At 35.7% G+C, this 14453-nt stretch overlaps 1 protein-coding gene across 1 annotated transcript in view; it reads left to right on the top strand.

Annotated features, from left to right (window-relative positions):
* Positions 1–14453, top strand: part of WDR70 (WD repeat domain 70) — a 125709-nt gene that overhangs the window by 55258 nt on the left and 55998 nt on the right. The window lies entirely within an intron of this gene.

The following is a 14453-nucleotide window of genomic DNA, read 5'->3' as shown; positions in this document are numbered from 1 at the left end:
GAAGTCCACACATAGTCCTTCTGAGGATGACAGAACTGTGTATGTGGAGCTGCAGCCAGGATATGGATCTGATAGTTGTTACAATAGCACATTAGTTGAAATACTTCATTCCTGTTTTAGTTGGTTTTTTTCTCCAAAATCAGTTTGTTTTCACAGTTTTATCAACCAATTCCTCATTGACTTCTTAGCTCCTTCCCCTCCGCCCCTATATCTGTCTCTAAATGATTCCCCAGTAGATCATTTTTCACTTGTTTTGTGGCAATAATGTTAATTTTTCAAGCTAATATTGTCATTCAAATACTTTCTAATAAAGCTTTATATTAAATGCGTTTTTCTTGATAGGGATTATTTTGATTTTGTAAATGTTTCTTCTCCTTGAAAGCTTTCCAGATGCGTGATTTGTGAAATCTTCAGTTTGCTAGGACAGAAAACATCTGATTGATATTCTTCAGTTTAGCTCATTAATGGTAGTGGAAACTTCTGGTCAGCTAATCTCTGTAGTTAAGATCCACATTCACTGGTGTCTGTATGATTTAGGACATGCTGGCAGACATTTCAGTCTCCTGAGGTTGAACTTTTGGTGAGATAGGATGCAGATCTTCTTTTGTCATCATAAACTTACTAGACCATATACATTTCTCCTTTCAAAATAAATAATTTACTTATACTCGTTTGTAGCTTTCTTCTGTTGTGTGATTCGCAGTGAATTAAGTGGATAGCAGAATATCAGGTACTGAAAAGTCTCAGAGATGAAAAAAGGTGGCTTCTCTTTTTATGGTAGTACACACGCTTTAAAAATTAATTATTCTATCAGCATGTTTTTTTAGAAAAACTAGCAAATAATTTAACTTAAAGCAGATTTGGTTTAAGATAAAGTTTAGGTTTAGAACTCTGGTCCTGGTGTCATTTTTTAGGAAAAAACCTAATTTATCCAAACTAAATCCAAAATTCAGGATTTTTTCTGAATAGTTTCTTAATTATTTGTAAGTGATGTATCATTCTAGCATCTGTTTACTCACAGTGTGAACTGCTTTTCCTTTGGAAGATTTTTGTTAGTCTTTCAAAAACACTGAGTGAGTGTTGTGCCTGTGAAAAATACATAACATAGTTGTCTTCTTGGACCACTTGCCATTTAAATGGAATATATGTTTCCAATTCTTTAACGCATTGAGATTACCTCAGGGACCAGAGTCCCTGGTCATGACTAATTTGCTCATAAAATCTTTTTCAGGTAAATGAAGGATGTCTCTTATATTTTGCATAGCTCACATTTACATGAAAATTGGACAGTGAGTAACAAGTCTCACAGTGACTCTAGAATGGCTTGGGTTTAAGCCAAACACCCATTTAGTCATTAGTATTAGGACATTAGACATTAATAGACTCTTGAGCACTGTACATGAAAAATTATAGCATTAAAATTTAGTTTGGATATTTTGGGGAAAAGTCAATGAAGTTTTAAATTAGCTGTTCTTTTTGCAAGGTCCTTTGCTTTTAAACCTTCTTCAGAAGGCTAGCACCCTTATGACAGGATTGATGGAATGAATATTCTGAGTATTCCTCATCTGCTTTGTTAGAAAGACAGTGGCTTGGTTTGAAGAGCCTCTTCATCACGTTACATACAAATGAATGATTTAGCAATGAAATAAACATATAGTAACTTATTGTACAATGCCAAAGAGATCTTCAAGTAGATATATAATAGCATCCATTAATTCAGAATGCAAATAGATAAAATATTTAACAAGTTGGTTACTTGTTTTTCTGGTTTCTGAGCCTGTAGTTGGAACTTGCATAATACTTTGAGTTTGTGGTACTTCCAAATGAAAGCTGAAGTACTCATGAAGTCTAGCAGTTTCAAGAGTATGAGGTGTTGGAAAAGTAGAAAATACTGTGAAGTTTCTGAAGGTGTTAGAGATGTGGGAGATTCATCCACTTTTTTTGGAAAGCTACATCATTAGATGGAACATAACTTAAATATATTCCATGTACTTTTAATGCCATAATGTAGCTGGACTTTAAGGTAGTGAGCCTAACAAGTTTTATTTCTTGTTAATGACTATTTGTGAATTGGAAATTAACTTAAGTAAGGCACTCCCAGACTGTTACAGATAATACTACTTAGAGCTAAAATATCAAATGTGCATGATTAGTGCAATATCCATAAAATTCAGACAAGTGGAAAGCTAAAGGTTCGTGAAGTAGAGCTTTTAAGTCTTCATCTCAGTGTTCACATATGTAAATATAATATTTTTTGCTTCCACACAAACCTAGTTTAACCAGTAATTTATATTATCTGTTACTGTTTAAATACTTATATTGAAATACCATGCAGATTATCTAAAAACTTGTTCTCAAGGGTTGCATGAGGTAAAAATAAAGCAGAATTGGTGTTTGTGAAGATCAAATTACTTAGGGGGATTTTTATATCCACTTTATTTATCCTCTCAAAGTTGATGTTTTATTTTTTATGTCAGCCCTAGCAGTGCAGCTGTTTACAACAGTGAGGCTTAGGAATTATGTGTATCAATTGTGTTAAGTTCTGGTGAGTTTTTTTCTTTCTTCTGTCTCTGGAACAGCAGAAATCTCATCCTTTGATGAAGAACTATGGTATTTTGTAGGATGAATGATCCTTGTGGTTTTGTAGGGTTAAAGTTCTGTCATTCTTATTAAAATCTCCTGATAAGTCATAATTTTAAGCCTTTGGAAAAATTTTCCCTAGAGACTTGTTTGTAATACAAGAGTGCCTTCATCAAAAAAGTGTGGTTATCTCACAGGTGTTTAGTAATTTGCACTGCACTGGTGTAGTAGTTTGCTTTTTGTCTTGACATGTCTAAAGGTGTGAAGTCCATTACAGATCCATGAGGATGGCTTATCCTAGACTAACTTATCTGTTTATAGATACATACACTGTGCAGAGCTGATTAAGAGAGTACAGCAAATGAGCAGGCCTGGTTGAGAAGAGTTTGAATAATGATTGTACTGGCCCTTGCTGAAAGCTGTATGTTTACAAAAGGGTTAGTAAAGCTATTTTTGTCTTTATAAACTATGTGCGTTTACATTAATATTTTTTCTGAAGTTTTTCTTGATTCAAGTGTTAGCTGCTGCAGTAAGATATGCAGTCAATGGTAAAAGCTTACACTTGAGGGCTTTTTCAGCTGACACTTTCATGGCATAACTTCATTTTTAAAGGCTACACACAGTTTCAGGTAGATCATCTTAAGAATTAAAAAATTTAAATCAAAAGGGAAACTTCCTACAGTGCAGAGGAAATGTGGGACAAAAATATACTAAATTATCCTTCTGTGCTGGTGGGGCCTCTCCTTGAGTCCTAGGGATGGGAATGGGTGCCACAGGATAAATATATAAGGACATCGAATTGTTAGAGTCTATCAGAAGTAGGACCAAAACAGAGGAAGGTATTGAGGGCAAGACTTAGGAGGAGCTGCTGAAGTTGCTGAGCTTGTTCAGCCTGGAGGAGAGGAATGGTTACCTTCCTCCTGGAGAGCAGCAGATGGAAGGTGGTAATCTCATCTCCCTGGTCACCAGTGGCAGGACATGGTGAAATGGAATGAAGCTGCATCAGTGTAAGTTCAGCCTAGACACTAGGAAAAGGTGAGAGAATGTGGTTGGTCCCTGTAAGAGATTCCCCAGGGAGCTGGTCGCACCATCAAGCCTGGCAGTGTTCAAGGAGCATTTGAATGAGGCACTTAGGTGGTTTAGTTTTATGTAGATCTGCAAGGAACAATGATCCTGATAAGGTCCCTTCTGATCCGAGATATTCTGTGATTCTGGTCTGGCATTCTAAGAAAGTAATAATTAAAATTTTTGCTGGTGCCCTAGGTAAAAAGAAAGGGTAGAGCTGGGCATTTCCATTCCCTTAAAGAATAGTTGAATTATTGATGAGGCATCCACAAATTCTAGCTGGGGAAAAACAAACTAAATTATTTGAGAGTTTTCCTGCTACTTGGTTGACCTCTGTGGGAGTGCTCTCAGCTGCAAGTTAAAATTTGATGTTGTGTTATGTCAGTGGGTACTTTAACTGCTCATGCATGCAGTTAGGGAGTGGAGAAAAAAGACATGTCTTTACAACATTTAGGACAACAGACATAAGTTGGAGCTGGAGCTTCTGCAGATTTTCCAGTCTCTGTCAGTCTCAGATTTTTCTGTATCCCATTAGTTCCTAAAGTTAGAGATTCTGGTGACGTTGTTATGTCTTTGTTGTGATTTTGGACTTAGTTCTTCTCCTACTAGCTTTTAAGCAGATTTTTTGTGGTTCATAGAAATTTAGATTTTAGATATAGAAAGTGCAGGTCCTTGCCAGGAATATTTGTATATTCTAAATGCGTGGTAGAGTACCCTTTTGAGTTGTCTGTGGTCACAGAGTAATTTAAGTTGAAGAGGACATTTGGAGGTCATCTCCTGCTTAGTGCAAAGCCAACTCACATCAGGTGGCTCAGGTACCAGCGGGCTGTGCAGTGAACTAAAAGGTGAATTTTAGAACAGCCAGAAACTTCAGGGCTTCAAGAAAACAGAAGACTAGCAGACTACAGGTAACATGTTCAAACTCTAGAACTATATGGTTTTTTTATCAAATTAAGCCATGAAATAAGTCACTTCACTGCTGTTGGTTTTTTTTTTATTATTATTTATTTGAAAGGAAAATCAGGTTGTTAAAAGTATTTTCTTATTTATGTCCTGTCTTTACTATTTTTAATTCTACACATTTTACACTTAGCAATATCCCCACAATTTTCCCCTGTGTGGAGAACATAGTTAATAAGGGAGCATAAGTCCCTTATTGTTTATCATTGAGAAATATAAAATTTCATGCTTTTTTGTCTACTAATCTATTGCTTTAAACTTTTAATTTTACACAAAAGTAAGAAAAGAATACAGAGGCTTCCTAGGAGTGTAAGTGTATGATATGAGCAGACCATGGTGATGACGATATATGGAAAAATGTTCTCTGTGGTTTTCCAGACAGGTATGGGATGGTATCATAACTCGCTGGAGTTCTGAGGCTAAGAACTGTAATTTCTTTTCTTGAAGAGATGTTCTTTTCCTTTCTGAATTCCTGTGAGGATGAGGGAAGTGTCTTAGACTTTAGTGGATATTCCAGATAATATGAATACAGATACAGAAATTTGCATTTACTTTATGTGCTGCAGTTTGTCCTGGTCTTTGTAAGTAGGTCATAAGTTTTTATATGATTACACTGCAATGTATGGAGATTGATATTTCATACATAAAAAAAAGTAAAACTCACTTCTAAAATTTTCTGTAGCCCAAAGTGCATAGTTAATCTGTACAGCTGAGTCAAACTTTGCATTGTTTAGAACAGATTTTGTAACCTCAGAAATCAAAATGTACTTAAAGCTTACAATTTTCTCCCTTTAGTTACTTACTTTTGTTAGATTGCAGTTCATTGCTAGTGGACCTGCAGAAAATGGTCTGAGTGAGATCTAAGATGACAACAAACACAGTTAAAATTAATGTGGGTAGGGTCAGCTGAGGCGTTGCTTCAGAGGGCTTTTTAGTTCTTGACTGTTTTAATTTCGGTTGATTTTTTTTAATTGGTGTACTGAAGAGTTGTGTTAGTTCCAATTTATGTTATTTAATGAAGTGAGAAAAACTTGAGATCCAAGCGAGCCTAAGCTATTTTATAGCCATGACTAATCAGCTCTTTAGAAAGCATCCTGTTTTCCTAGTGATTAACCCCCTCCTCCTCCTCCTTTTGCAGTATCATGCAAGACTGCTCCTGAGTAATTTCAATTCATGCAGGTGACAGTAACTTGAACTGTCAAGATGTTCTTTATCAGGAGTCTTCCCCTTAGGTCTTAATCAGATGTACCCCCTAGGGAGATTGATTACATCCCACTTTATCTTTTCTAAGTGGGAGATGAGATCTCAGTTCATTACCTGCTTGCCCCGTTTGGAAAATGACACAAAATTGTACATACTTTTACTGTCACAACTTTCAGAATTGAATCACATAATATCTGTAATTTATCTAATGTTCTGTATAGAAATTATAATATTGAAGTTGATGTTGAAGGAATAGTAAATGAAGGACTTCTTGTGTGTTAAGTGCTACACAGTCTAAGGAAAATACCAGTCCTCAGGTTTTTTAAATAGCACAACATTAACATAGACTTTGAATTATTATTACTTCAAAAGCATGTTGACTCTTTACAGTGCTCAATATGCTTCATTAAAATAACTGAATCTGTTACTCATTGGAAGAAAATATCTTCAGGGGATAGTTCTCTAACCTAGTCAATGCACGGTTTTCTGAAGATTTGCTTTTAAGTACCTTGGTGATTTGAACTGAAGAAATTATACATTTTGGTGCAGACATCCATGATTGCAGTCTAAGTGGTTGATGCAAAGATAAACAACCTTTCTCTTCGGTCAGGTTTGTATGTGAAGACATCATCAACAAGAAACAAAGCAAATTAGCTGTAAGTCCCACTGAGAATGTAATTCAAAACCTGCTAGACTTTTCTCTTAGTGCAATTTAGCTGCCCAAATATTTATCACTAATGCAAGCAAATATAGTCAGTATTTCAGGGAAATATGAAAGGAAAATAGTTTAAGGAAATACTAAGGGAGAAAGGCTTATAGAAACTGGGGACTATGGTCATGTTCAGTTTTTGGCTGTATATTGGCTGTTGGAAGGGAGGCAAACAGACTGAATGCATGAGTTAAGCTTGAGAAAACATTCTTTGAGAAAGAACCCATCACAACAACACAGACTGGAAGTCCTAAATGAATTATTTTAAATTAACCTATTAGCCCTGGGGCCTTTGTTTTCAGTACAGTATATGCCTTTAATTTGGAGACCATTTTCTTAGGCTGAAGAGAACTTTTTCTGTACCACTCTTTTGGGATTTTAAACAGAACTTTGAAGTATGTTGTGTGTTGGCTTTTAGATTTTTTTTTATTTGGTTGTCTTTTTGGAATTTTGTTTTCTGTTTTTTTAATACCTCAGTGATTTGCCTCCAATTCATCTTGTACAGAATTTGAATGTATGTAAGTGCAGTCTCCTCTCAGTAATATGTCCTCTCACTAACATAATTTCCCTATCATATAGTTTATTCTTGTGTGTAGGTTCTTAAGGCTGTTGGTTTGATTTGGTGAGATGTGGAGGTATGCTTGTCTTATTCCCACCTCGTCCCCTAACAATTATCCTGTCTTCAGAATGTAATCAATACTTTTAGATTTCTGTTATTTTTATGTATTCTAAGCAGCACCGAATATATAATCTATGTTGAATATTAATCCTCCTTGCTTAGAAATGAGGATTCTTACTGGTATTGCCTGCATACCCTCAAGTACTGCTTTCTGTCTGACAGTCATGTTAGGTGATTTTTTTTTTTTTTTTTTTTTTTTTTTTTTTAAACAATTGATCTACTTTTCACTTTCATATTCCTTCTCAGCTTTTTTTTCCTGCTTGTGTGTTCTTTCCCATAATAGCTCTTTTTTTTTGTTTTTTTCTTCTGAGGTTATAGAGTTTCTCCCACAAAACCTTTTGTTTTATTTATGTTCAGAGTATTTGTTTTGACGTGAGGAAAATTCTGCTGAACATCAACAACTGCATTGGAATTTATTATTAAATATTAATGGAGTAGACATGTAGTATTGTTGTTCTTTTTTTTTAATTGAAAAATTTCTGTAATTTACGTTCCTTTTGATCTTGACGTTTCTGTATATGATTTGTGTATGAATGTGTTATATGGTCTTCGAAGGTAGAAATTACATTCAAATTGTGGCTATCTTGGAATTTTTAGAAAGAAAAAAAAAATCTTGTGAAACTTTTAGGTCCTAGATGAAACTTACTGTTTTGAATTAAAGCATTCAGAATCTTTGAAGACTGAGTGTAGCAAGGTATTTATCTGAATTTTACTTTGGGAGTTCAGTGGGAAATTCATAGTGAAGGTGGGAAGACAGTTATAGAGAAGAATCTTGGAATTTGTTTTATGATCCGTTCTGAAATATTTCCGTTTGTGTGACTTGAGGCTCTTTCTTCAGCTTTGACTTAACAGCTGTTGTAGATAGTTAATAAATGTCAACATTTAAAATGTAGAACTGGGGTTTTACTGTAGTGTTTTGGCACTCCTTCCTTCTGCCAATGTGATGTGCAAAATATGTCTGCTATAATCTTTGAGGATGACTGAATTTTAGAGTTGGTCATTTTGAGGGACTGATCTATAGATACTTTGAGAGAATTTTTAGGTTTTGAATTAAGTACTTAAAAAAAAAAAAAAAGTGCAAATTTCCAAAGGATGTATTTTCCATCACTTGGAGAGGTATGTAGAGGGGAACAGCTGATATGAAATCTGTATGCAAATATGATACCATTTTATGTAAAGGATCTGATGATTAAAAAAATGTGAAAGACTTGTATTATGTTATTTGCTTACTTGTTTCTAGGAAATTTGTTTCTACTCTTAAACTTTTAACCTTAAGAGTGCCTTTTTGTATTGTTAGCCTAACCCAGTGGTTTAATCTGGGAAAATGCAAAAATTACTCCATCTAGAAAGCTTGTAATCTTTGATTTCATTAAGAACAGACTCTTTATGCCATAAGTAAGAAGTTCTGTAAATAGGTATTCTCCTGTGTCTTTACAGTATAACCTCTGAAGGGTCACACAGATGTATTGATGGGTAACTCTTTGTGTCTGAATGACTGTTCTTAGTCAGATGTGATTGTATGTCATAACTCACTCGTATTTGCTGGTGCTGTTTTCCTGCCATGAACATACTGCACAGCACTCCATTGGTTCTGATTTCTTAGCTGGCCTAATATTGTTGCAGTTCTTCTCTGTCTCCTTTTCTAATTTAGTTTTCCTCAAATGTTGCATATACTGGTCATCAGCAGGATTTTTGCTTAATAATTCATAAAACCTACTCTCCGTGCTCTCTCAGACATGCTTATGTGTCATTTTAATTTTGAGTTGGTTGCTTTTTCATTCCTTCGCACTGGAGAATGGGAGCAGTTCCCATTCATTGTTACTAGGTTTTAATCTACTCCACCCCAGCGATTAAGATACAGCTGCTCTTGTGCATACAAATTATGTACTTAGTTATTTAGTACTTTGTACATACAAATGATGGTAATTTCTCATGTCAAAAAAAGGACAACAGTTTAATTTGAAAATATGATAAAAATGTTGCCTAGCTCATTTGCTGTATATCACATACTTATTTTTTTACTTTGTTAAATGTTTGGTTTTTTTTGTTTTGGGTTTTTTTTTTTTACATCTAGGGTTTATTTAAGTGACAGAAAAGTAGAATTGTTTAAATTACTAAGTCATGTCCATATTTTTGCTTAAAGTTATGCTTTTACGTATGTTGGATATGACTTTTCTTGTATTCTGTATTTCAAATTATTTTAATTCTGTTCAAATGCTGGAAGTAGGTATCTTGTTTAGAAGCTTTTCTGCCAAACAAATATGGAAAGTTTCTCTGGATTTCTCCACGTGTTTGTGTGTGCAGATTTTTTCATTGTCTGGCAGCTGATGCAACCTTCCTTGAGTCCCATGTGCTCGACAGAAAAAGACTATAACTTAGTTCTGCTGAAAGAAAGCAAAAAGAACACAATTATGAAAATTTTCTTGCTGTCATAATGTTGCACCTCCATATCCATGAAGCGCATCTTAACAGAACCTTTCAGCCATTTCTTTACTAAACTCTTTACATATTTGGCTTTAGGCAATTTTCCACCATATTAATAAGTTCCTTAATTTAATTCCTATGTACATATGTTTGTTTTATGCTATAAAAGAGATTTTAAAAAACCTTACTATAAGATCAAGTGCTTTTTTTGTTTATAAAGAATCTTAATTTAACTCTTTAAAATGTGTTTTCTGTCACTGATGCCTTGGTGTCATCTTGTACTGGCATGATCAATTCCATTGCCACCATGTTTGTATGATGATTTTGAAGTATGTTACAGCTTTGCAACCTTATGTTACACAGGTGGGCACTGTAATGCATTGCAAAGGTGAGCACTCTAATTAGGTTTTAGATGTACAACATCAAACCTGATCTATATTTTAACAATAGCGTACTCTTTGCTTCTTTTGTATTTCAAGTGATAAGAGTAGACCTAATTATTCAGAGTAGACTTAACATATGAAATGCCAAAACCATTCAACATTGTGCAATAAAGTTGTCCAGTCGTAACAGAGGAGGCGGGACAGACAAAAGCTTAGTGGAATTTGGCAGGTCTGGCTTTTGAAGTTAGCATTGGTTCACTTCTTGAATTTCAACAGATTGTATTAGGGCAGTGTCTAGCTGACTCATGACAGAGAAATTTTCTGTGCTTGCAGTCTGGGAAATGCAGCTACATAACTATAATAATTTGTGTAATGCTGTGCCATTGCCAATAATTAAGTTTATTAGAAATTTTAACTTAGCAATAACATCATAAGCACATGAGAAAAAGGAGGAAAAAGAGAGAAAAAAACCATTTTTTTGAGGAAAAAAACCCTGCCAAAACCTCCCCTTGAACCTCAGTAATTAAATTAGTTGTTTATTATGTGTCATTTAACTTCTCAGTGGTCACGAAAATATCCACATTACCTTTCCAAAAGAACATTCCCCTCCTTTTCTAAGTTGCTTTGAATTGCTCTTGGCAAATACAAGAACTTTACAAAATCACTTTTGCAAGATCTGTTTTGCAGATGTGGAATCCATAATTTAAAAAGTTAAATTTAAACATGTGTATGTGAAGCCTTCTTCATGGATATTTGAATTGAAAAGGAATTTGTGAAAGAGAAATCATAAATGTTGATGGGACTGCTTATCATTCAGTGTATTAAAACTTGATGTAATGAACAAACAACAGTATATGTTAGAAGTATATTTTTAAAAATATCCCTATGTTTAGTTTTTAATAAAGAACAAACTTCCATTAAACATAGTTTGTTTTCAGGTGGAAAAAAAGACTCATACAGGAAATGGTTTTGCTTTGTTTTCACTGGAGTTCGAAAATACCATGGTTCTGTCTATCAACAGATAAATATAAAATATAAATATTATATTTCTGCTAAGTGGTGCAACATTGAGCATAAAACAATGTTATTAGCTTCATCTCCCACTTTTTTACTTCTGAGTTGATACTCTTAGAGGAAGGGGCTTTTTAACAAAATCAGTGTCCTGGAAAATATCTGATTGCTACAGGGGTAAAATTTTTAACTGATTTTCACACAGACAACAGACTGACCTCAGAGAACTTAGGAAGTGAAAAGAGAACTTCTATAATGCAATCTCATTTATTTTTTAATTATGTTTGAGGAAGAGGAAATCACTAAATGGTACAAAATATTCCAGGAAAAAGCCCCAGAGTCATAATTCCATAATGAACCCAGGGCTGACTGTTATGTGGTATGCTGATTGAGGGTCAGTAGAAGAAGGAGAGAGTATATATGGAAGCAGTTCATATATTTTTGCCGTATTACCAATTTGAAGACAATATTACCTGAAGGTAAATTATTTTTTACCATATTGCCAGTTTAAAGACTATATTACCTGAAGGCAAGTAACTGAGTTTCTATGCTTCTTTTCCTCTTACTCCTCTTTCTGTCTGGTAGAATGGGAGGAGTTAGATGTTAGTCACAGTATCACAGAGTGGTTTGGGTTGGAAGAGACTACAGAGGCCATCTAATTCCAAACTCCCCCCTCTTCCAGCCAAGGTCAGGGATGCTGCCCACTAGACCAAGTTGCTCAAATCCTTGTCCAACCATATCTTGAACATTTCTAGGGATATGGCATCCACAACTTCTCTGAGCAACCTATGCCAGTGCCTCATGTTGTCACAGTAAAGGATTAATTCCTAATATTGATCCAAAATCTCTCCTCTGTTAGTTTAAACTGTTCCCACTTGTGCTAATAGTAAATGCTCGTGTAAAAATAACTTTACTTATTTTTTACAAGTCTGCTTTTAGTACTTGAAGTTGCCTTTGGTCTCCCTAGAGCCTTCTGTTTTCCTCTTTGAATGGACCCAACTCTCTCATCCTGTCCTCATAGGAATTGTACTCGAGCCCCCTGATGTTCTTGATTGCCTCCTCTGGACTTGCTCCAACAAGTCCCTGTCCTTTTTATGCTGGGACCCCAGCTGGGTCTCCCCAGAGCAGAGCAGAGGGGCAGAATCCCCTCCCTCCCCTGCTGCCCACGGGGCTCTGGATGCAGCCCAGGACAAGTTTGGCTCTCTTGGCTGTGAGTGCCATGGCCGGGGCACGTCCAGCCACAGAATCAGTTAGGTTGGAAAAGGTCTCTGGGATTGATTCCAGCCTGTGATCAGCGCCACTGTGGTCAGCCACACCATGGCACTCAGTGCCAGTGTTCAGTCTTTCTTTAAACACTTCCAAAGATGGTGACTCTACCACCTCCCTGGGCAGCCCATTCCAGTGTCTAATCAACCTTCCTGTGGAGAAATCCTTCCCAATGCCCAGCCTAAACCTCCTTTCATTCTGCTGAAGGTGTGTCCCCAAGGTCCTTCAGTGATCCTTGCTTCTAGTCTTTCACTGGTCTGAAGGAAAATATAAACCATACATAGTTTACAAATGACTCCTGATGTTTTTGTTGGTGGTGATTCAGTCAGAAACCATGCTAAGCTGAAATTTTGCACATAATATTATGAGATGTGTTTGCAATATGATGTCCATTTAAAAATAAAAATAGGAAATGTTTCCATAAAAATACTTAGAAGATCTTCTCTGAAAGAAGACATTAAAGAGCCCAGTCTTAGCTCAAAAATTAAGGGCTCTCTGGGAATTACTGACAAATTTGTAACTAACATATAGATGGTTTCTTAGAAAATATTTACTTTAGTAGAATTTTTTTTTTCATTAGATCCAGTAGCAGCAAGGCAACAGCAAACACATGCTCAGTGTGGGGACATTAATAAAACATTGTGGGAATATTAAATATATACTATAGGCTATGTGGGCCTTTTTGACAGGGCATGTAATGTGTGGGAATATGGCCAACTGTCTGCAGCGGAGGCAGCAGTTCAGAGAACTTCGATTTTTCGACTGACCTGCTGATATTACAGCTGATTTAGGGCTCATACTTCTTTTAATGTATTTTATAAGGAATAAAAGAATACAAGTGTTTCTTCTTCCTTTACAGTGGAAAGGTAGAATGATAAAAAGTTTGAATATGCTCTTAGTGTAGCTAATTTTTGAGGTTTTGACAGGACATAGAGTCCTAAAAAGAGGAAACTGAATGCTTTAAAAAAGTAATTCCTTGCCAGCAGAAATAAAGAATTAGGATGGTTAAGGATTCTCAAGAGATTGTTTCTGGAACTACATCTGAGATGCTTGTGAGACATCTGGAATGAAAGGAGAAGGCAGGCTCTGAACTTCCCTGCACATAACGGTGCTACCATGTGCACCACCTGAGAAGGAGTATGCCAAGGCAGTCCTGGGGAACTTGCACTGTAAGAGAGGACAGAGCTTTTCAGTAGGACATGGTCATCACTGAAAGAAGAAGAGAAGCTGAAGGTATAGGACATTCAAATAAAGATTTAGGAGGGATTGAGTATTATGAAGGAAGGTGAATGGAAAAAGACTCAAGTTTTGAGCAAGTATCACAGTGGGAGAAAGTGTGAATGAAGGGCAGGAGACTGAGAGGATTATTTACAAAACAAGGAGGAAAAAGGGAATCTCAATCAAATAATGGTTGAGGATGAAAGCAACTTCTGAAGATTTTTTTATCAACCTAATCATAATTGTAATATCGTGCTTCATTTAAATTAAAAATAATAGTTAAAAGCACCAAACAGCAAACCTACCAAAACCTCAAACCCAAACTAATCATCAGAACACTTGAATGTCTTATGCTAGAGCTGCAAATAAAGCAATGAAGTGGTGCCTTACTGATTGGAGATTTGAAGACTTTTAAAAATGAAACTAAACTTGACTTTCATATGAACAACAGGGGATTAATTCTTCTTATTCATTCTAACTTACAGTTACTGAGTTCTCATCTGCTTTATTCTAGAATTATTTATGTCAGGTCTGTGGCCTGTCTGGTCTTGTAGCTCTGATAGAAGTTTCTGATGTGCTGCAGTATCTTGTCTCATTCTGGAGAAATGGCAGCCTCTGTTAAAGCTGTATTTGCTTTGCTAGAGACCAGTGAATTATGTGCTGTTGGATCATAGGCAGTGTTTGTGTAGTCTAAACAAATGGGGTTGTCTTGAGAACCTTGAGACTTTATCTTTCTAAATGAATGATCTTCCTTGCTTCGCCAAATTCTGAAACTTCTCTACATTAGATGCCAGAAGAGTTTTGAATTTTTATATGGAAAGACCTCAACATATTAAATGGACGGAAAACATTTGTATCTACGACAGTTTAAAGGGTCCACCTGTATCTAGTGTTTTAGTTCTCTCTCATTTGGATGTTTTTCTGTATCTAAGGAACAGTGACAATCCAGGCAGAT

This window comes from Zosterops lateralis, assembly GCF_965231275.1.
Source record: "Zosterops lateralis genome assembly, chromosome: Z".
Classification (NCBI taxonomy): domain Eukaryota; kingdom Metazoa; phylum Chordata; class Aves; order Passeriformes; family Zosteropidae; genus Zosterops; species Zosterops lateralis.
Note: the sequence above shows the minus strand (reverse complement) of the source record. Positions and strands in the feature narration are given on the sequence as shown.